At 41.8% G+C, this 21,967-nt stretch overlaps 2 long non-coding RNA genes across 2 annotated transcripts; both read right to left on the reverse strand.

Annotated features, from left to right (window-relative positions):
• Window positions 827–1,911, reverse strand: LOC110263343. Its single transcript, XR_002348811.1, has 3 exons — window positions 1,885–1,911; window positions 1,511–1,587; window positions 827–1,210 (listed from the first exon to the last, which is right to left on the reverse strand). It is a non-coding gene; the product is annotated as an uncharacterized LOC110263343 (long non-coding RNA).
• LOC110263342 lies at window positions 11,666–12,547 on the reverse strand. Its single transcript, XR_002348810.1, has 2 exons — window positions 11,902–12,547; window positions 11,666–11,809 (listed from the first exon to the last, which is right to left on the reverse strand). It is a non-coding gene; the product is annotated as an uncharacterized LOC110263342 (long non-coding RNA).

A 21,967-nucleotide genomic window follows, 5' to 3' on the forward strand; every position in this document is an offset into this window, starting at 1 on the left:
AGGTGCGATCATACCAGCACTAATGCACCGGATCCCATCAGAACTCTACAGTTAAGCGTGCTTGCGCAAGAATAGTACTAGGATGGGTTACCTCCTAGGAAGTCCTCGTGTTGCACCTCTTTTTTTTTTACGTCGTGCTTACCCTCGTTCTTTAAACGACTCTATCTTGAATTGTTTAGCTAAAGCGAGCCTTAATGATCTGAATTTCGGCAAGCTCGCACGGGCCCCGCCGGGTTTCGCAGCTTGACTTACCCTACGTCGAGAGACATGCTTATGATAATTGTGTGCGCATACTTTAATAGGTGCGATCATACCCGCACTGTTGCACCGGATCCCAACAGAACTCTGCAGTTAAGCGTGCTTGGGTGAGAGTTGTACTAGGATGGGTGACCTCCTGGGAAGTCTTCGGGTTGCACCTCTTTTTTTTTACGTTGTTCTTACCCTCGTTTTTTAAACGACGCTATCTTGAATTGTTTAGCTAAAGCGAGCCTCAATGACCTTATTTTCGGCAAGCTCGCACGGGCCCCGCAGGGCTTCGCAGCAAGACTTACCCTACATCGCGGGACATGCTTATGATAATTGTGTGCGCATACTTTAATAGGTGCGATCATACCAGCACTAATGCACCGGATCCCATCAGAACTCCGCAGTTAAGCGTGCTTGGGCGAGAGTAGTACTAGGATGGGTGTCCTCCTAGGAAGTCATCGTGTTGCACCTCTTTTTTTTTTACGTTGTGCTTACCCTCATTCTTTAAACGATGCTATCTTGAATTGTTTAGCTAAAGCGATCCTCAATGACCTGATTTTCGACAAGTTTGCACGGGCCCCGCAGGGTTTCGCGGCTCAGCTTACCCTATGTCGCAAGACATGCTTATGATAATTGTGTGCGCATACTTTAATAGGTTTGATCATACCAGCACTCATGCACCGGATCCATTAGAACTCCGCAGTTAAGTGTGCTTGAGCGAGAGTAGTACTAAGATGGGTGACCTCCTAGGAAGTCCTTTTGATGCAACGTTTTTTTTTACGTCATGCTTACCCTCGTTCTTTAAACGACACTATCTTGAATAGTTTAGCTGAAGCGAGCCTCAATGACCTGATTTTCGACAAGCTCGCACGGTCCCCGCAGGGTTTCGCAGCTCGACTTACCCTACGTCGCGAGACATGCTTATGATAATTGTGTGCGCATACTTTAATAGGTGCGATCATACCTGCACTGTTGCACTGGATCCCAACAGAACTCTGCAGTTTAGCGTGCTTGGGCGAGAGTTGTACTAGGATGGGTGACCTCCTGGGAAGTCCTCGGGTTGCACCTCTTTTTTTTTTTCGTTGTTCTTACCCTCGTTCTCTAAACGATCCTATCTTGAATAGTTTAGCTAAAGCGAGTCTCAATGACCTGATTTTCGGCAAGATCGCACGGGCCCCGCAGGGCTTCGCAGCTCGACTTACCCTAAGTCGCGAGACCTGCTTATGATAATCGTGTGCGCATACTTTAATAGGTGTGATCATACCAGCACTCATGCACCGGATCCCATTAGAACTCCGCTGTTAAGCGTGCTTGAGCGAGAGTAGTACTAAGATGGGTGACCTCCTGTGAAGTCCGTGTGATGCAACATTTTTTTTACGTCGTACTTACCCTCGTTCTTTAAACGACGCTATCTTGAATAGTTTAGCTAAGGCGAGCCTCAATGACCTGATTTTCGACAAGCTCGTACGGGCCCCGCAGGGCTTCGCAGCTCGACTTACCCTACGTCGCTAGACATGCTTTTGATAATTGTGTGCGCATACTTTAATAGGTGTGATCATACCAGCACTCATGCACCGGATTCCATTAGAACACCGTAGTTAAGCGTGCTTGGGCGAGAGTTGTACGAGGATGGGTGACCTCCTGGGAAGTCCTCGGGTTGCACCTCTTTTTTTTTACGTTGTTCTTACCCTCGTTCTTTAAATGACGCTATCTTGAATAGTTTAGCTAAAGCGAGCCTCAATGACCTGATTTTTTGTAAGCTCGCACGGGCCCCGCAGGGCTTCACAGCTCGACTTACCCTACGTCGCGAGACATGCTTTTGATAATTGTGTGCGCATACTTTAATAGGTGTGATCATACCAGCACTCATGCACCGGATCCCATTAGAACTCCGTAGTTATGCGTGCTTGGGCGAGAGTAGTACTAGGATGGGTGACCTCCTGGGAAGTCCTCGTGATGCACTATTTTTTTCTTTTTTTTTTTATACGTCGTGCTTACCCTCGTTCTTTAAACGACGCTACTTTGAATATTTTAGCTAAAGCGAGCCTCAATGACCTGATTTTCGACAAGCTCGCACGGGCCCCGCAGGGCTTCGCAGCTCGACTTACCCTACGCCGCGAGGCATGCTTATGATAATTTTGTGCGCATACTTTAATAGGTGCGATCATACCAGCACTAATGCACCGGATCCCAGTACAACTCCGCAGTTAAGCGTGCTTGGGTGAGAGTAGTACTAGGATGGGTTACCTCCTAGGAAGTCCTCGTGTTCCACCTCTTTTTTTTTTACGTCGTGCTTACCCTCGTTCTTTAAACGACTCTATCTTGAATTGTTTAGCTAAAGCGAGCCTTAATGATCTGAATTTCGGCAAGCTCGCACGGGCCCCGCCGGGTTTCGCAGCTTGACTTACCCTATTTCGAGAGACATGCTTATGATAATTGTGTGCGCATACTTTAATAGGTGCGATCATACCAGCACTGTTGCACCGGATCCCAACAGAACTTTGCAGTTAAGCGTGCTTGGGCGAGAGTTGTACTAGGATGGGTGACCTCCTGGGAAGTCCTCGGGTTGCACCTCTTTTTTTTTACGTTGTTCTTACCTTCGTTCTTTAAACGACCCTATCTTGAATAGTGTAGCTAAAACGAGCCTCAATGACCTGATTTTCGGCAAGCTCGCACGGGCCCCGCAGGGCTTCGCAGCTCGACTTACCCTACGTCGAGAGACATGCTTATGATAATTGTGTGCGCATACTTTTATAGGTGTGATCATACCATCACTCATGCACCGGATCCCATTAGAACTCCGCAGTTAAGCGTGCTTGACCGAGAGTAGTACTAAGATGGGTGACCTCCTGGGAAGTCCTTGTGATGCAACATTTTTTTTATGTCGTGCTTACCCTCGTTCTTTAAATGACGCTATCTTGAATAGTTTAGCTAAAGCGAGCCTCAATGACCTGATTTTCGACAAGCTCGTATGGGCCCCGCAGGGCTTCGCAGCTCAACTTACCCTACGTCGCGGGACATGCTTATGATAATTGTGTGCGCATACTTTAATAGGTGCGACCATACCAGCACTAATGCACCGGATCCCATCAGAACTCCGCAGTTAAGCGTGCTTGGGCGAGAGTAGTACTAGGATGGCCGTCCTCCTGGGAAGTCCTCGTGTTGTACCTCTTTTTTTTTACGTCGTGCTTACCCTCATTCTTTAAACGACGCTATCTTGAATTGTTTAGCTAAAACGAGCCTCAATGACCTGATTTTCGACAAGTTCGCACGATCCCCGCAGGGTTTCGCATCTCAACTTACCCTATGTCGCAAGACATGATTATGATAATTGTGTGCGCATACCTTAATAGGTGCGATCATACCAGCACTAATGCACTGGATCCCATCAGAACACCGCAGTTAAGCGTGCTTTGGCGAGAGTAGTATTGGGATGGGTGATCTCCTGGGAAGTCCTCGAGTTGCACCTCTTTTTTCTTTTTTTTTTCTTTTTTTTTTAAGTCGTGCTTACCCTCGTTCTTTAAACGACGCTATCTTGAATTGTTTAGCTAAAGTGTGCCTTAACACTACAAAAAAAAGGTCTATGGTCACGGTGAAAAACCGTGACCATAGCTAGTAAAAAGGGTGACCGTAGGTCTATGGTCACGGTTTTTGACCTATGGTCACGGTTTTTCCGCCGTGGCCTATTCTCTCGTGGCCATAGACCTATGGTCACGGTTTTTATATCTATGGTCACGGTTTCTATGGTCACGGTTGTAATGTTCAAATTCTAGCACTTTAGGCCACGTTTTTTTACCGTGACCATAGCCTTATCTATGGTCACGGTTTTCACCGTGACCATTGTCTCTATGGTCACCCCTTCCCAAAACCGTGACCATAGCCTTATCTATGGTCACAGCTTTGGCCGTGACCAAAGCCTCTATGGTCACCCCACCAAAAACCGTGGCCATAGCCTTAGCTATGGTCACGATTTTAGCCGTGACCATGGCCCCTATGGCCACCCCTCATTAAACCGTGACCATAGCCTTATCTATGGTCACGGTTTTGGCCGTGACCATAGCCTCTATGGTCACCCCTCACCAAAACTGTGACCATAGCCTTATCTATGGTCACCCCTAACCAAAACCGTGACCATAGCCTTATCTATGGTCACAGTTTTAACCGTGACCATAGCCCCTATGGTCACCCCTTCCTTAAACCGTGGCCATAGCCTTATCTATGGTCACAGTTTTTCGCCATGACCATAGCCTCTATGGTTACCCCACCTTGACCATGAACATAGCCTTATCTATGGTCACGGTTTTCACTGTGGCCATAGCTTATCTATGGTCACAGTTTTTACCGTGACCATAGCCTGTTTTATGTTATGAGATTTAATTTTTTTAAAATCATAATCACATCCCAAAATGATGATAATCACAAAATAAATCTAAAAATGAAAAATTTGATAAATCCAAATCATAAAAGTTTCATTAAAAATTAGATATTCATTACATCACTAATCAAAATAGAGTGTAATTTATCCATTACATATAATATCGGATAAAGTCTCTTATCAAAAAGTAAAGAACACATCAAAATAATACATTTAGATAACCAAACTCATTATAAGACACATCTCATCTTATACAGGGTGCCACAACAACTAGTCAACTCCTTTTGTCTTTACGAGTCCAAAAAAATTATCCTGTATACAAAATAAAACAAAAAATTCCTCGTAAAGAACATTCAAGAGTAGGTAAACAAAATAATCAATTAACAAATATTAATCCTAAATTAATATAAAATACAAAATAATTTCTATTTTAAACTTCCTGTCTTAAAATGAGACATAATCAAGCATGTTCTGGAAAATATTTACAATTTAGCAATTAAAGATTTTACATATCAATAATTATAAAATATCTTGGAAAACACAGAGCTATTTGAAAAATCAAAGAAAATAGATACAAAAACTTTTAAAATGTTTACACACTAATCACATAAATAAAGTTGATGCATGACCTCTGAAAAATAAATAAAATTAAAATTCCTAATCTATCATTAAGACAAAAAATAGTGATATCATATCATCTACATGATATTTATAAAGTGATGTGTTCAATCAAAATGATTTAGTAGTCCCCATATATATTTCTTTGGTAAAATTGGAATGAGAAATTTTCATGCAAAAATTTACTCTTAGTGCTTAAATTCATCACTGTTACAACTCATTATATTCACCCTTTTGTTTAGTGTAAAACCTTGCTATTACCAATTTCAGAAGAAACAAGAAATGCTAATCCCTAGGTTAGTTCAAAAAACCCTAAATTCACGGACAGTCCCAACAAATAACCATCCTACAAGCATACCAAACAAGTTGTTTATTGCTGCACTGAAAAATTGAAAACACAGAAATTTTCACTGAGAACTAGCCATAAGGATTCACATTTGAGAACAAGGGAATCTGCTACTTGACTAAATTTGGACATAATCTCCTTTAAAAATAGGACTTAGCCACCCTTACGGGTTCCTTCTTTCTCAACATTTCATCAGCCTCTTTCAGTAGTTGCCACAACAATATATATTCTCAAAAATATTTGATAATAGTATAGAAAATCTATTTCTTAAATTCCATATCCAAAATAATTGCCAACACAACTTGGCAGCCTGATTTCCATTTTGTTTTTAAAATATCAAATGAATTCGGAATCACGCAAACTTTATATCCATGCGACCGTCTTGGATTGAGCTTTCTATTAAACTAAAAATCATAATTTTTTGCTGACTCTAGATTCGGGAATATAAGCAAAACCATGACTGCTCTGCAGTGTTTTAAATCCAGAAGACAGCAGCAGCGTACAACATTCGAAATTTCATAGAAAATCCAAATTAAATTCAACCACCTTCAAAATTTATGTGATTAAATATAACTTATTCAAATTTCTTTCTCAATTGGTTCCAGGGTCATACCATTTTTAATGAAGGAGTTACGTAGCTTGGAAGTTAGTTAATTTTTTGCTGAAGTCTGTTTTACAAATCATTGAACATAACCTCTTCCAAGTCCCATAACTCACTTACTAAAATATGGAAAACCCTGAAATTTGAATCATATATACTAAAAATACTCAAATTTCACCTCCAATTGGTTGCATCTCAATATCATTCCAGAATTAAAAATTATGAAGCCTCAAATTTACTGACTTAGAAAACAAAGCCTGACTTTTACTGCATAATACATCTTTCTCTGTAAATCCAAATCTTTAAAACCACAACTATAACCATTCTAAATTTTTATGAAATTAAATTATTAGGACCAAAATTTCATTTAAAATTGGTTCCATTTCAAAATTCAAACTGCAGAATTTCTAATAGAGGAATCAAGTTGCTGCTGTGTTAAACGTTCTGCAGAAAAACCGGATTTGACATCCCCAATTCAAAAATTCACCATAAATCATAATCTTAATTAAAAAGTCTCAAATTTATCAGTTTAGTTTCTTATATCCCCAAGTTTAACCCAGACTTAGTCTCATGCAATTCCAATCATTACGTAAGTAGTTATAGCTTTTCAAAGTTTCTGACTTCGTTTAAAATTATGCAGAAAATCATATTTTAGAGTTTGACTTTGAAAAATCATAACTAATTCTCTAGTTGATACGAAACCTTAAAAATTGAATTTTCACAATTACACTTAACATAATTTACTTAACATTTAAATTCTTATAATTTCAGTCACTATAGAGTTACTAAATCACTTTCAAAGTTGCTGTTTTATTTCAAGAGAACCTGATTTTCAGCAAACCATTTAGTATTCAAAATCCAACCCTTCAATACCCCTCAAAACCAATTCCAAATCAACCACCAACCAAGTTCATTAACATTACAATATACCAAATAACAGCTCAACGGCAATAAATCCAACATAACCCATTAAAATTCAGAAATTCTCAACAATTAGCACTACAAGAAAAAAGGCCTATGGCCACATTTTTTTTTGCTACGCTTTAAAAGCGTGGCCAAAAGTGGTCTATGACCACGCTTTTATGAGGGTGGCGATTGTATAGAGATTTAGCCACATTTTTTTTGCTACGCTTCAAAAGCGTGGCGAAAAGGATCAATGGCCACGCTTTTATGAGGGTGGCAATTGATGCGAGATTTGGCTACGTTTTTTTTTGCCACGCTTAAAAAGCGTAGCCATAGAGAGAAACCGGCACGCTTTTAAAGCATAGCGACAGGGGTTTACTATTGTGGCGTTTTAAAAGTGTAGCCGTTTCCAAAAAGCCTTTTGCCACGCTTCAAAAGCGTGGCCAAAAGACTCCCCCAAAAAAAATTTTCAAAGAGCTCGTACCCTTCAAATTAAAATGTCTTAAAGTTATAACTTCAAATTAAAATCTTTTAACGAGCTCGCTCCTTCTTCATTCAAAGACCCTAAGCCCAAACTCCTCTTTCAAACATTAAGCACCATTTCGTTCAGAAGATAACCCTAAGCCCTCTCTTCATCGTGCCTCACCCTCACCCTAACTCCGCGACGACGACCTCCGTGAAGAACATCGCTGCGCTCGCAATGCCTCCGCCGGAAATCCCTCTTCCGGCGCCCCTAACCCTCCTTCTGTGGTGATTCTCTCATGCGGTGACTCCCTCTGCTCACTTGCCGTCGCAAACCCGCCGTCGATGCTCCCTTTGCCGCTGCTTCCTTCCGTCACTGCAAACCCCTAATGATGAGATATTTTGGAGGAAAAATAAATTTCTCCCAAAACACACAAATCTAACCGGCAAGTGCACCGGGTCGCATCAAGTAATAAAAACTCACGGGAGTGAGGTCGATCCCACAGGGATTGATGGATCAAGCAATTTTAGTGGATGATTAGTTTAGTCAAGCTAACATTGAGTGGTTGGGTGAAATTTTGAGAGCAGAATGTAAAATGCAGAGAATTTAAAGTTGCAGAAAATAAATGTGCAGAAACTTAAAGTGCAAGAAAAGTAAATTGCAGAAATTTAAATTGCAAGAAATGTAAATTGCATTAAATGTAAAGGGAATTGGGAATTGGATTTGCAGAAATTAAACAAGGAAAAGTTAAATTGCAACAAGCAAATAAGTAAAAGATGGATTTGATTGATTCGGAACCAAAACAGAAATGTAAATAAACATGAAAAGCAATAAACAGAGAATGTAAAATTGGAATTAAGATCTCAGGACCCAAGAGACTAGATAACCAAGTCTAGATCTCAATGCCTTCCTAGATCCAACAAGAACAATTGCAAGAGAAATTAAAGAAAAGTAAATTGCAGAAGCCAAGAGAAGGTGAAGTAGTAAACAGGAATGGAAATTCAATTGTGCAGAGAAAGTAAACAAGAAAATTCTCAAGGTAAGATTGAAACAGAATTTCTTCAATTCTCCACCCAAGATTCAAAACAAAGAAAATTAAAGAGAGAGCTCTCAAATTCTAGTGCTCCCTAGTGGAGCCAGCCTCCTTACAAATATGAAGATGATGCCTTATATAGGCTTTACAAAATGGAAATGAAAATGAAATTAAAAACAAATTACAATTAAATGAAATTCCTATTTTATCTATTTCTTGTGCCTTTGAGTGATGATCATTTGGGCCCTTGCTCTTGATGGAATTGGGTTGATAAAGGCCTTGGTTGATTGCTCTTGGAGTTTGAGGTAGAACCAAAGTGAACCAATTGAACCGGGTTTGAGGTTAGTCAAAGTTGGACCTAAAGTTTGAGCCAAAGTTAACTTTTCACATCAGCAAACACAATCTGCTGGTATGGACGTTGGTGCCAACGTTAGGGGTCTAACTTTGACCCTAACGTTGGCAATGCCTTGTGCACATTTATGGCGCCAACTTTGTCCTCTTGTCATGTTGCCAATTTTATGCCCAATATAGACTATCATATATGGTTGGAAAGCTCTGAATGTCATCTTTCTAACCCACTTGGAATCACTTCAATTGGACATCTACAACTCAAGTTATGATCATTTGAAGAGGGCATGGTCGCTGGCTTTGGTGTGCAGCGTTTGAGGTAACGTTAGCCCTCAAACGTTGGCGAAAACGCCAGTTCTGGAGGCTCAAATGTATTGTCCACCCCATACTATTATACATTGTTGGAAAGCCCTGGATGTCTACTTTCCAATGCCGTTGGGAGCACATTATTTGGAGCTCTACAGCTCGAGTTATACTCCTTTGAAGGTGCAGAGGTCAGTTGGCCTCACTGCAGGTTGCCACCATGTTCGTTTATGCACATTGCGGGGCAGTTTTCTCCCTCAATTTTAGTGTCCACCATGCAGTTCCATATATGCTTGGAAAGCTCTTGATTCCTACTTTCCAATGCTTCTTGAATCACCTCATTTGGAGCTCTGTAGCTCAAGTTATTCTTGTTGGAAGTATACCCCTTGTATGCCTTGTGGTGTGTGGCGCCAACGTTAGCCTCCAAGTTAGGGGGCTAACGTTGGGGCTAACTTCTTGCTTCCTGGGTCAATTTCACTTATTCCATTGTCCTCTCTTCACTCCTAGCCATTCCTCTTTGCTTCAACCTTTCTCCAAGCTTTCTTCACCTATCATTAATCAACCAAACTCATCAAAGCTATGCTCAAAATCATGAGATATTCATTCTTTCATAATATGCAACAAATATAGCACAAAACCTCATGAAATAGCAGGAATTCATACATGGTTGATTAAATCAAAGGAAACATGAAAATCTACCCAATTGGCTTGCTTATGGCTCAAGAAAGTGCATAATTCAATTGAAAACAAAAGAAAAAGGCTAGTTAAAATAGGCTAAGATGACTTGTCATCACCTAACCCCTTCCGCGCCGCTCCCTTTTTCGTGCAGGCCAGGGCCCCTTCCATCGATGCTTCATTGCTGGTTTTGAGAGTTGGTAAGCCCTATTTATTAAAGTCTGTAATCAAACCAGATAACAAAAGAGAGTTGAAGTTTAATTTAAGTAGCAAGTCTCTGTAATCAAATCAGTGCATATGAGTTGGTTGTGGTTGTGTTGTGTTGAATGTGTTAGTTGAATTGATTTTTTTTTGGTTAATATTATTTTTGGGTGAGAATCTAAAACAATTAGAAAAGATCATTGTCATGCATATTACAAGGACATAATCACTTTTAGGTTTAGGGTTTATTTTCTGGTGGCTAAAAAATGTTAGTGATGAAATTCTATCTTTCAACCATGTCATATGAAAAACTTTCAAGCTTGATTAGACTGTAATTTTCATTTTTGTCTCCCTTATTCAATTTTCTCTATTGCAAATTAAATAAACACTAGATTAGTTAGATCTTAGGTGTAATAATGCTTGTGTCAGGACAAGCAGACAGATACGGACAGATGGAAAGGGTTGGTCTATGATATCTCAGATGACCAGCAAGACATCACAAGAAGGAAGGGTATTTTGTAGTTTTTAGAGGATGTAGATAATGTAATAATTATTGGAATTGTAATGCATGTATTACAAATTTATGGGTAGTTGTTATCACTTTGATTTTTTGTTAGAGCTTGTCATGTGATCAATCACTATATTTGGTGTACAAGTTTATGAAGGTTTTATATTGTTCATAGTAATTAAAATTGTTATGAAGGTTTTATATTGTTTAAATTTTACATTATTTATGAATTTTGTTAGATTTTATTATGAAGATTAAAAAAAAAATTGAACTTCAACAAATTCCATACAGCAGCCACTTTTCGCCACACTTTAAAAGGGTAGCTATTCCATACAGCAGCCACTTTTCGCCACACTTTAAAGCGTACCTATACCTTTAGCTATTGGTACGCTTTAAAAGCGTAGCCATATTTCTAGCTATTGGCACGCTTTAAAAGCGTAGCCATATCTCACGACTTTGCTACACTTTAAAAGCGTAGCCGTATCTCTAGTTATTGGCACCCTTTAAAAGCGTAGCCATATCTAGCTACTGGCACGCTTTAAAAGCGTAGCCATATCCTCTCGCATATGGCCACGTTTAAAAGCGTGGCAATAGATAAAAGCGTGGCGACAAAAAAAAAGTGGCCATAGGTCACTAAAAGCGTGGCGATAGAGCAACCGGCACGCTAACAGTTGTGACCCTTTCAAAAGCGTGCCGGTTGCTCAAAAAGCGTGGCGAAAAGCTATCGCTACGCTTTTTCCCACTTTTCGCCACGCTTTAAAAGCGTAGCAAAATCTTGGTTTTCTTGTAGTGTAGTCATCAAACAATTCCCAATCCACATAATCAATCAATATCACTAATCAACAATTCCAAATCACAATCTCAACCATTCCAATCACAATTTCAGCCACAATTCAATATTCACATAATCAATCAATTACTCACAGCTATTAAATCTATTTGCAGTTATTCAATAAACCTTGTAGGCATTCTTAAATTGAAATCGTTTAAACCCCCTACCTCAATTAGTCAAAACCGTCGAATTTAAACACAATGATGCCCTTCCTTTTTCCAGTTTACAACAGCCAATGCGGCCGGAACAGCAGCAGCAGCCTCACTTCTTCTGGGGCAGCAACAACAATGACAATCGCGCCTATCCCAATCACCTCCGTAGCGATGACATCAGTGGTTCCGGATAAAGATGATAATACTAAGCAGAGACATTAACATATGCTATTGTAATCAGAACAAAATATGGTAGAGGAATAGATTCGGGAAACAGAGCATGAGCAAGAGTGTTACAGTTTCAAGAATGGAATTGGGAACGCAGGGGAAGCTGCTGTCGGGTATATTAGTGACGCCTCCCTTCAAGCTCAATGATGATTGAACTGTGACGGCGAGCTCCCTTCAATGGCAGTGCTAACGGCGGTGCACGGCGTTGGCAGTGACGACTCTAACACGGCAACAAAGGCAGAGCTTCTTCTCGGTCAGCGGCTTGCAGCTCACAGTTTCCTCCCAACGTCTCTCTCTCATCTTTGTTCCATAGCAGCGGCCTCAACTGGCGCCAGCGGCGGACTTCACCCACGGCGATAGCGACGGCTCAAACAACAGCGACAGCACACGACGGCGTGCAACGACAACAACAAATTCCTCTCTACGCGACGTTGAATCTATGCCTCCCTCTTTCTTCAACTCGAACCTGACGACGGACTCCAAGGCAGTAGCAAGAAGCTCAACGGCGTTTGGTCTCCATAGTGACGGCGGTGAGACACCGGTGATGGCGAGCCGGACAGCAACTGGACGGTAACGTGGAGCAGCTCCCTCTCTTCCTCTCTGTGGCTGGTGTGGGTGTGTTGTACGTTAAGTGGGTGAAGGAGAAAGGGGGTGAAGGCTGCGTGTTTCAGCCTCTGAGGAAAGGGGAAAATGAGGGTTAGGTTCCCAATTTGGGAATTAGGTTTCTAATTTTAATTTCGGAATTGGGATTAGAAATTAAGGATTTTATAAAAGAATAAAGGATAGATATGAATAGATATTTTGATAAAATTAGAGGGTAGAGAAATTTTAAAATCAAATATACTCTATTAAAAATATTTAAGAACATTATTTATCAACATATTGTTAAGTTCAACTAATTATTTTTAATTTAAATTATAAAATAAATATATTAATCACATTTTTATAAAATATAGTTTAAACTCAATACTAATTATTCAAATTAAATGATATAACTTTTTATTATTTTTCTATCACCGAAACTTTAATTTCAATTTACAAAATATCTAATTATAATAAAATTACTTAAACTTTAAGTATTTATAAAAATTCATTTAATCATTTCTCATTTAATTATCAAAACTTAATTTAATTACTTTTAATAAAATAATTTTTAAAAATAAAATATTTAATGAATATATAAATTGAAATTAACTCAAATAATATTTTTTTCGAAAATTATGGGTCTTACAAATCACATTTTATAAAATACGATTTTAAATCTAAAATATCGATTACCTAAATTAAATTATATTACATTTCATTATTTTTCTATCACAACTTTAATTTCAATTTCTATAAAGTAACTAATTATAAATCATTTTTTAAATCATTATTAAGTTATTAAATCATTTTTTATGTTATTAAGTTTTAAATCTTTTTTAATTTAAAATTAATAGTATTCAACTTAATTTTTTATTTATAAAATTAAATTTAAAATTTTAATATTTAAAATAAATCATATAAAATTATTATTATTAGTTTTTAATTATTAAAATTTTTAAAAGATAAAATATTTAAAATTATAAAAAATACATAAAAATTTTAATTAATTTAAACTCAAATGATTAAAACTGTGTGACTATAGACCCCTTTAGGTCACCCCCAAAACCGTGACCATAGACCCTTTTAGATCACTCTTTTGAAAAATCGTGACCATAGACACTTTTTGGTCATTGTAAAAAACCGTGACTATAATCCCCTTTAGGTCACCCTCAAAACCGTGACCATAGACCTTTTTAGGTCACCCTTCCGAAAAATCGTGACCATATACCCTTTTTTGTCACTGTAAAAAACTGTGACCATAGACACCTTTAGATCATCCCCAAAACCGTGACCATAGACCCTTTTAGGCCACTCCCAAAACCGTGACCATAGACCCTTTTAGGTCACCCCCCAAAACCGTGACCATAGATCCTTTTAGGTCACCCTTTTTTGAAAAACCGTGACCATAGCCCCTTTTTGGTCACTGTAAAAAACCGTGACCATAGACCCTTTTAGGCCACCCCCCAAAACCGTGACCATAGACCCCTTTAGGCCACCCCCCAAAACTGTGACCATAGATACTTTTAGGCCACCCCCAAAACCGTGACCATAGACCCCTTAAGGTCACCCCCCAACACCGTGACCATAGACCCTTTTAGGTCACCCCCCAAAACCGTGACCATAGACCCCTTTAGGTCTCCCCCAAAACCGTGACCATAGACCCCTTAAGGTCCCCCCCCAACACCGTGACCATAGACCCTTTTAGGTCACCCTTTTTTGTAAAACCGTGACCATAGCCCCTTTTTGGTCACTGTAAAAACCCGTGACCATAGACCCCTTTAGGTCTCCCCCAAAACCGTGACCATAGACCCCTTAAGGTCCCCCCCCAACACCGTGACCATAGACCCTTTTAGGTCACCCTTTTTTGTAAAACCGTGACCATAGCCCCTTTTTGGTCACTGTAAAAACCCGTGACCATAGACCCCTTTAGGTCTCCCCCAAAACCGTGACCATAGACCCCTTAAGGTCCCCCCCCAACACCGTGACCATAGACCCTTTTAGGTCACCCTTTTTTGTAAAACCGTGACCATAGCCCCTTTTTGGTCACTGTAAAAACCCGTGACCATAGACCCCTTTAGGCCCCCCCCCAAAACTGTGACCATAGATCCTTTTAGGCCACCCCCAAAACCGTGCCCATAGACCCCTTTAGGTCACCCCCAAAACCGTGACCATAGACCCTTTTAGGCCACCCCCCAAAACCGTGACCATAGACCCCTTTAGGCCACCCTCCAAAACCGTGACCATAGACCCTTTTAGGTCACCCTTTTTTGTAAAACCGTGACCATAGACCCCTTTTGGTCACTGTAAAAAACCGTGACCATAGACCCCATTTAGGTAACCCCTCAAAACCGTGACCATAGACCCTTTTAGGCCACCCTTTTTTAAAAAACCGTGACCATAGGTACTCTATGGTCACCCTTTCCAAAAAAACCATGACTATAGCTTTTTTTTGTCACCCTAAAAAACCGTGACCATAGAGGATCTATGGTCACGGTTTTTTACCGTGACAAAAAAAAACGTGGCCATAGACCCAAAATGTTGTAGTGTAATGACCTGATTTTCGGTAAGCTCGCACGGGCCCCGCAGGGTTTCGCAGCTCGACTTACCCTACGTCGCGAGACATGCTTATGATAATTGTGCGCGCATACTTTAATAGGTGCGATCATACCAGCACTGTTGCATCGGATCCAAACAGAACTCCGAAGTTAAGCGTACTTGGGTGAGAGTTGTACTAGGATTTGTGACCTCCTGGGAAGTCCTCGGGTTGCACTTCTTTTTTTTACGTCGTTCTTACCTTCGTTCTTTAAACGACGCTATATTGAATAGTTTAGCTAAAGCGAGCCTCAATGACCTGATTTTCTGCAAGCTCGCACGGGCCCCGCAGGTGTTTGCAGCTCGACTTACCCTACGTCGCGAGACATGCTTATAATAATTGTGTGCGCATACTTTAATAGGTGTGATCATACCAGCACTAATGCACCGGATACCATTTGAACTTCGGAGTTAAGCGTGCTTGGGCGAGAGTAGTACTAGGATGGGTGACCTCCTAGGAAGTCCTCGTATTGTACTTCTTTTTCTTGTTTTTTTTTACATCGTGCTTCCCCTCATTCTTTAAACGACGCTATCTTGAATACTTTAGCTAAAGCGAGCCTTAATGACCTGATTTCCAGCAAGCTCCCATGGTACCACAGGGCTTCGCAGCTCGACTTACCCTACGTCGCGACACAAGCTTATGATAATTGCTTGCGCATACTTTAATAGGTGCGATCATACCAGCACTATTGCACCGGATCCCAACAGAACTCCGCAGTTAAACGTGCTTGGGCGAGAGTAGTACTAAAATGGGTGACCTCCTGGGAAGTCCTCGTGCTGCACATGTTTTTTTTTACGTCGTTTTTACCCTCGTTCTTTAAACGACGCTATCTTGAATAGTTTAGCTAAAGCGAGCCTTTATGACCTAATTTCCGGTAAGCTCCCACGGGTCCGTAAGGCTTCGCAGCTCGAATTACCCTATGTCGCGACACATGCTTATGATAATTTTGTGTGCATACTGTAATAGGTGCGATCATACCAGCACTAATGCACTGGATCCCATCAAAACTCCGCCGTTAAACGTGCTTGGACGAGAGTAGTACTAGGATGGGTGACCTCCTCGGAAGTCCTCGTGTTGCACCTCTTTTCTTTTTTTTTTTTACGTCGTGCTTACCCTCGTTCTTCAAACGACGCTATCTTGAATTGTTTAGCTAAAGCGAGCCTCAATGACGTGATTTTTGACAAGATCGCACGGGCTCCGCAGGGATTCGCAGCTCGACTTACCCTACGTCGCGAGACATGCTTATGATAATTATGTGCGCATACTTTAATAGGTGCGATCATACCAGCACTAATGCACCGAATCCCATCAGAATTTCGTAGTTAAGCGTGCTGGGGCGAGAGTAGTACTAGGATGGGTGACCTCTTGGGAAGTCCTCGTGTTGCATTTTCTTTTTTTTTGTACGTCGTGCTTACCCTTGTTCTTTAAACGACGCTATATTGAATAGTTTAGCTAAAGCGAGCCTCCATGACCTGATTTTCGGAAAGCTCGCACGGGCCCGGCAGGTATTCGCAGCTCAATTTACTCTACGTCGCGAGACTTGCTTATGATAATTATGTGTGCATACTTTAATAGGTGCGATCATACCAGCACTAATGCACCGGATCCCATCAGAATTCCGCAGTTAAGCCTGCTTGGGCAAGAGTAGTACTAGGATGGGTGACCTCTTGGGAAGTCCTCATGTTGCATCTTCTTTTTTTTTTGTTACGTGGTGCTTACCCTTGTTCTTTAAATGACGCTATATTGAATAGTTTAGCTAAAGCGAGCCTCCATGACCTGATTTTCGGCAAGCTCGCACGGGCCCCGCAGGGATTCGCAGCTCGATTTACCCTACGTCGCGAGACATGCTTATGATAATTATGTGTGCATACTTTAATAGGTGCGATCATACCAGCACTAATGCACCGGATCCCATCAGAATTCCGTAGTTAAGCGTGCTTGGGCGAGAGTAGTAATAGGATTGGTGACCTCTTGCGAAGTCCTCGTGTTGCATCTTCTTTTTTTTTTTTTACGTCGTGCTTACCCTTGTTCTTTAAACGACGCTATATTGAATAGTTTAGCTAAAGCGAGCCTCCATGACCTGATATTCGGCAAGCTCCCATGGGCCCCGCAGGGATTCGCAGCTCGATTTACCCTACGTCGCGAGACATGCTTAATGTAATTATGTGCGCATACTTTAATAAGTGCGATCATACCAGCACGAATGCACCGGATCCCATCAGAATTCCGTAGTTAAGCGTGCTTGGGTGAGAGTAGTACTAGGATGGGTGACCTCCTGGGAAGTCCTCGTGTTGCATCTTCTTGTTTTTTTTTTTTTGTACGTCGTGCTTACCCTTGTTCTTTAAACGACGCTATATTGAATAGTTTAGCTAAAGCGAGCCTCCATGACCTGATTTTCGGCAAGCTCGCACGGGCCCCGCAAGGATTCGGAGCTCGACTTACCCTATGTCGCGAGACATGCTTATGATAATTATGTGCGCATACTTTAATAGGTGCGATCATACCAGCACTAATGCACCGGATCCCATCAGAATTCCGTAGTCTTTAATAGGTGTGATCATACCAGCACTAATGCACCGGATCCCATCAGAATTCCGTAGTCTTTAATAGGTGTGATCATACCAGCACTAATGCACCGGATCCCATCAGAATTCCGTAGTTAAGCGTGCTTGGGTGAGAGTAGTACTAGGATGGGTGAGTTTCGCTAAAGCGAGCCTCCATGACCTGATATTCGGCAAGCTCCCATGGGCCCCGCAGGGATTCGCAGCTCGATTTACCCTACGTCGCGAGACATGCTTAATGTAATTATTTGCGCATACTTTAATAGGTGCGATCATACCAGCACGAATGCACCGGATCCCATCAGAATTCCGTTGTTAAGCGTGCTTGGGTGAGAGTAGTACTAGGATGGGTGACCTCCTGGGAAGTCCTCGTGTTGCATCTTCTTGTTTTTTTTTTTGTACGTCGTGCTTACCCTTGTTCTTTAAACGACGCTATATTGAATAGTTTAGCTAAAGCGAGCCTCCATGACCTGATTTTCGGCAAGCTCGCACGAGCCCGGCAGATATTCGTAGTGCGCATACTTTAATAGGTGCGATTATACCAGCACTAATGCACCCTCGACTTACCCTACGTCGCGAGACATGCTTAATGTAATTATGTGCGCATACTTTAATAGGTGCGATTATACCAGCACTAATGCACCGGATCCCATCAGAATTCCGTAGTTAAGCGTGCTTGGGCGAGAGTAGTAATAGGATTAGTGACCTCTTGCGAAGTCCTCGTGTTGCATCTTCTTTTTTTTTGTACGTCGTGCTTACCCTTGTTCTTTAAACGACGCTATATTGAATAGTTTAGCTAAAGCGAGCCTCCATGACCTGATTTTTGGCAAGCTCGCACGGGCCCCGCAAGGATTCGGAGCTCGACTTACCCTATGTAGCGAGACATGCTTATGATAATTATGTGCGCATACTTTAATAGGTGCGATCATACCAGCACTAATGCACCGGATCCCATCAGAATTCCGCAGTTAACCGTGCTTGGGCGAGAGTAGTACTAGGATGGGTGACCTCCAGGGAAGTCCTCGTGTAGCACTTCTTTTTTTTTTCTACGTCGTGCTTACCCTTGTTCTTAAAATGACGCTATATTGAATAGTTTAGCTAAAGCGAGCCTCAATGACCTGATTTTCGGCAAGCTCGCACGGGCCCCGCAAGGATTCGCAGCTCAACTTACCCTACGTTGGGAGACATGCTTATGATAATTGTGTGCGCATACTTTAATAGGTGCGATCATACCAGCACTAATGCACCGGATCCCATCAGAACTCCGCAGTTAAGTGTGCTTGGGCGAGAGTAGTACTAGGATCAGTGACCTCCTGGGAAGTACTTGGGTTGCACCTCTTTTACTTTTTTTTACATCGTGTTTAACTTCGTTCTTTAAACGACGCTATATTGAATAGTTTAGCTAAAGCGAGCCTCAATGACCTGATTTTTGGCAAGCTCGCACGGGCCCTGCAGGGATTCGTAGCTCAACTTATCCTACGTCACGAGACATGCTTATGATAATTGTGTACGCATACTTTAACAGGTGCGATCATACCGGCACTAATGCACCAGATCCCATCAGGACTCCGCAATTAAGCGTGCTTGGGCGAGAGTAGTTCTAGGATGGGTGACCTCCAGTAAAGTCCTCGTGTTGCACCTATTTTTTTTATGTCGTGCTTACCCTTGTTCTTTAAACGACGCTATATTGAATAGTTTAGCTAAAGCAAGCCTCCATGACCTGATTTTCGGCAAGCTCGCACGAGCCCGACAGATATTCGTAGCTCGATTTACCCTACGTCGGGAGACATGCTTATGATAATTATGTGTGCAAACTTTAATAGGTGCGATCATACCAGCACTAATGCACCGGATCCCATTAGAATTCCGCAGTTAAGCGTGCCTGGGCGAGAGTAGTACTAGGATGGGTGACCTCTTGGGAAGTCCTCGTGTTGCATCTTCTTTTTTTTTTTTTTACATCGTGTTTAACTTCGTTCTTTAAACGACGCTATATTGAATAGTTTAGCTAAAGCGAGCCTCAATGACCTGATTTTTGGCAAGCTCGCACGGGCCCTGCAGGGATTCGTAGCTCAACTTATCCTACGTCGCGAGACATGCTTATGATAATTGTGTACGCATACTTTAACAGGTGCGATCATACCGGCACTAATGCACCAGATCCCATCAGGACTCCGCAATTAAGCGTGCTTGGGCGAGAGTAGTTCTAGTATGGGTGACCTCCTGTGAAGTCCTCGTGTTGCACCTATTTTTTTTTATGTCGTGCTTACCCTTGTTCTTTAAAAGACGCTATATTGAATAGTTTAGCTAAAGCAAGCCTCCATGACCTGATTTTCGGCAAGCTCGCACGAGCCCGGCAGATATTCGTAGCTCGATTTACCCTACGTCGCGAGACATGCTTATGATAATTATGTGTGCAAACTTTAATAGGTGCGATCATACCAGCACTAATGCACCGGATCCCATCAGAATTCCGTAGTTAAGCGTGCTTGGGCGAGAGTAGTAATAGGATTGGTGACCTCTTTCGAAGTACTCGTGTTGCATCTTCTTTTTTTTTTTTTACGTCGTGCTTACCTTTGTTCTTTAAACGACGCTATATTGAATAGTTTAGCTAAAGCGAGCCTCCATGACCTGATATTCGGCAAGCTCCCATGGGCCCCGCAGGGATTCGCAGCTCGATTTACCCTACGTCGCGAGACATGCTTAATGTAATTATGTGCGCATACTTTAATAGGTGCGATCATACCAGCACGAATGCACCGGATCCCATCAGAATTCCGTAGTTAAGCGTGCTTGGGTGAGAGTAGTACTAGGATGGGTGACCTCCTGGGAAGTCCTCGTGTTGCATCTTCTTGTTTTTTTTTTTTTTGTACGTCGTGCTTACCCTTGTTCTTTAAACGACGCTATATTGAATAGTTTAGCTAAAGCGAGCCTCCATGACCTGATTTTCGGCAAGCTCGCACGGGCCCCGCAAGGATTCGGAGCTCGACTTACCCTATGTGCGCATACTTTAATAGGTGCGATCATACCAGCACTAATGCACCGGATCCCATCAGAATTCCGCAGTTAACCGTGCTTGGGCGAGAGTAGTACTAGGATGGGTGACCTCCAGGGAAGTCCTCGTGTAGCACTTCTTTTTTTTTTTTCTACGTCGTGCTTACCCTTGTTCTTAAAATGACGCTATATTGAATAGTTTAGCTAAAGCGAGCCTCAATGACCTGATTTTCGGCAAGCTCGCGCGGGCCCCGCAAGGATTCGCAGCTCGACTTACCCTACGTTGGGAGACATGCTTATGATAATTGTGTGCGCATACTTTAATAGGTGCGATCATACCAGCACTAATGCACTGGATCCCATCAGAACTCCGCAGTTAAGCGTGCCTGGGCGAGAGTAGTGCTAGGATGGGTGACCTCTTGGGAAGTCCTCGTGTTGCATCTTCTTTTTTTTTTGTTACATTGTGCTTACCCTTGTTCTTTAAATGACACTATATTGAATAGTTTAGCTAAAGCGTGCCTCCATGACCTGATTTTCGGCAAGCTCGCACGGGCCCCGCAGGGATTCGCAGCTCGATTTACCCTACGTCGCGAGACATGCTTATGATAATTATGTGCGCATACTTTAATAGGTGCGATCATAACAGCACTAATGCACCAGATCCCATGAGAATTCCGCAGTTAAGCGTTCTTGGGCGAGAGTAGTAATAAGATGGGTGACCTCTTGCGAAGTCCTCGTGTTGCATCTTCTTTTTTTTTTTTTACGTCGTGCTTACCCTTGTTCTATAAACGACGCTATATTGAATAGTTTAGCTAAAGCGAGCCTCCATGACCTAATTTTCAGCAAGCTCGCATGGGCCCCGCAAGGATTCGCAGCTCGACTTACCCTACGTCACGAGACATGCTTATGATAATTATGTGCGCATACCTTAATAGGTGCGATCATACCAGCACTAATGCACTGGATCCCATCAGAACACCGCAGTTAAGCGTGCTTTGGCGAGAGTAGTATTGGGATGGGTGATCTCCTGGGAAGTCCTCGAGTTGCACCTCTTTTTTCTTTTTTTTTTCTTTTTTTTTTAAGTCGTGCTTACCCTCGTTCTTTAAACGACGCTATCTTGAATTGTTTAGCTAAAGTGTGCCTTAACACTACAAAAAAAAGGTCTATGGTCACGGTGAAAAACCGTGACCATAGCTAGTAAAAAGGGTGACCGTAGGTCTATGGTCACGGTTTTTGACCTATGGTCACGGTTTTTCCGCCGTGGCCTATTCTCTCGTGGCCATAGACCTATGGTCACGGTTTTTATATCTATGGTCACGGTTTCTATGGTCACGGTTGTAATGTTCAAATTCTAGCACTTTAGGCCACGTTTTTTTACCGTGACCATAGCCTTATCTATGGTCAC

This window comes from Arachis ipaensis, chromosome B06 (assembly GCF_000816755.2).
Source record: "Arachis ipaensis cultivar K30076 chromosome B06, Araip1.1, whole genome shotgun sequence".
Lineage (NCBI taxonomy): Eukaryota > Viridiplantae > Streptophyta > Magnoliopsida > Fabales > Fabaceae > Arachis > Arachis ipaensis.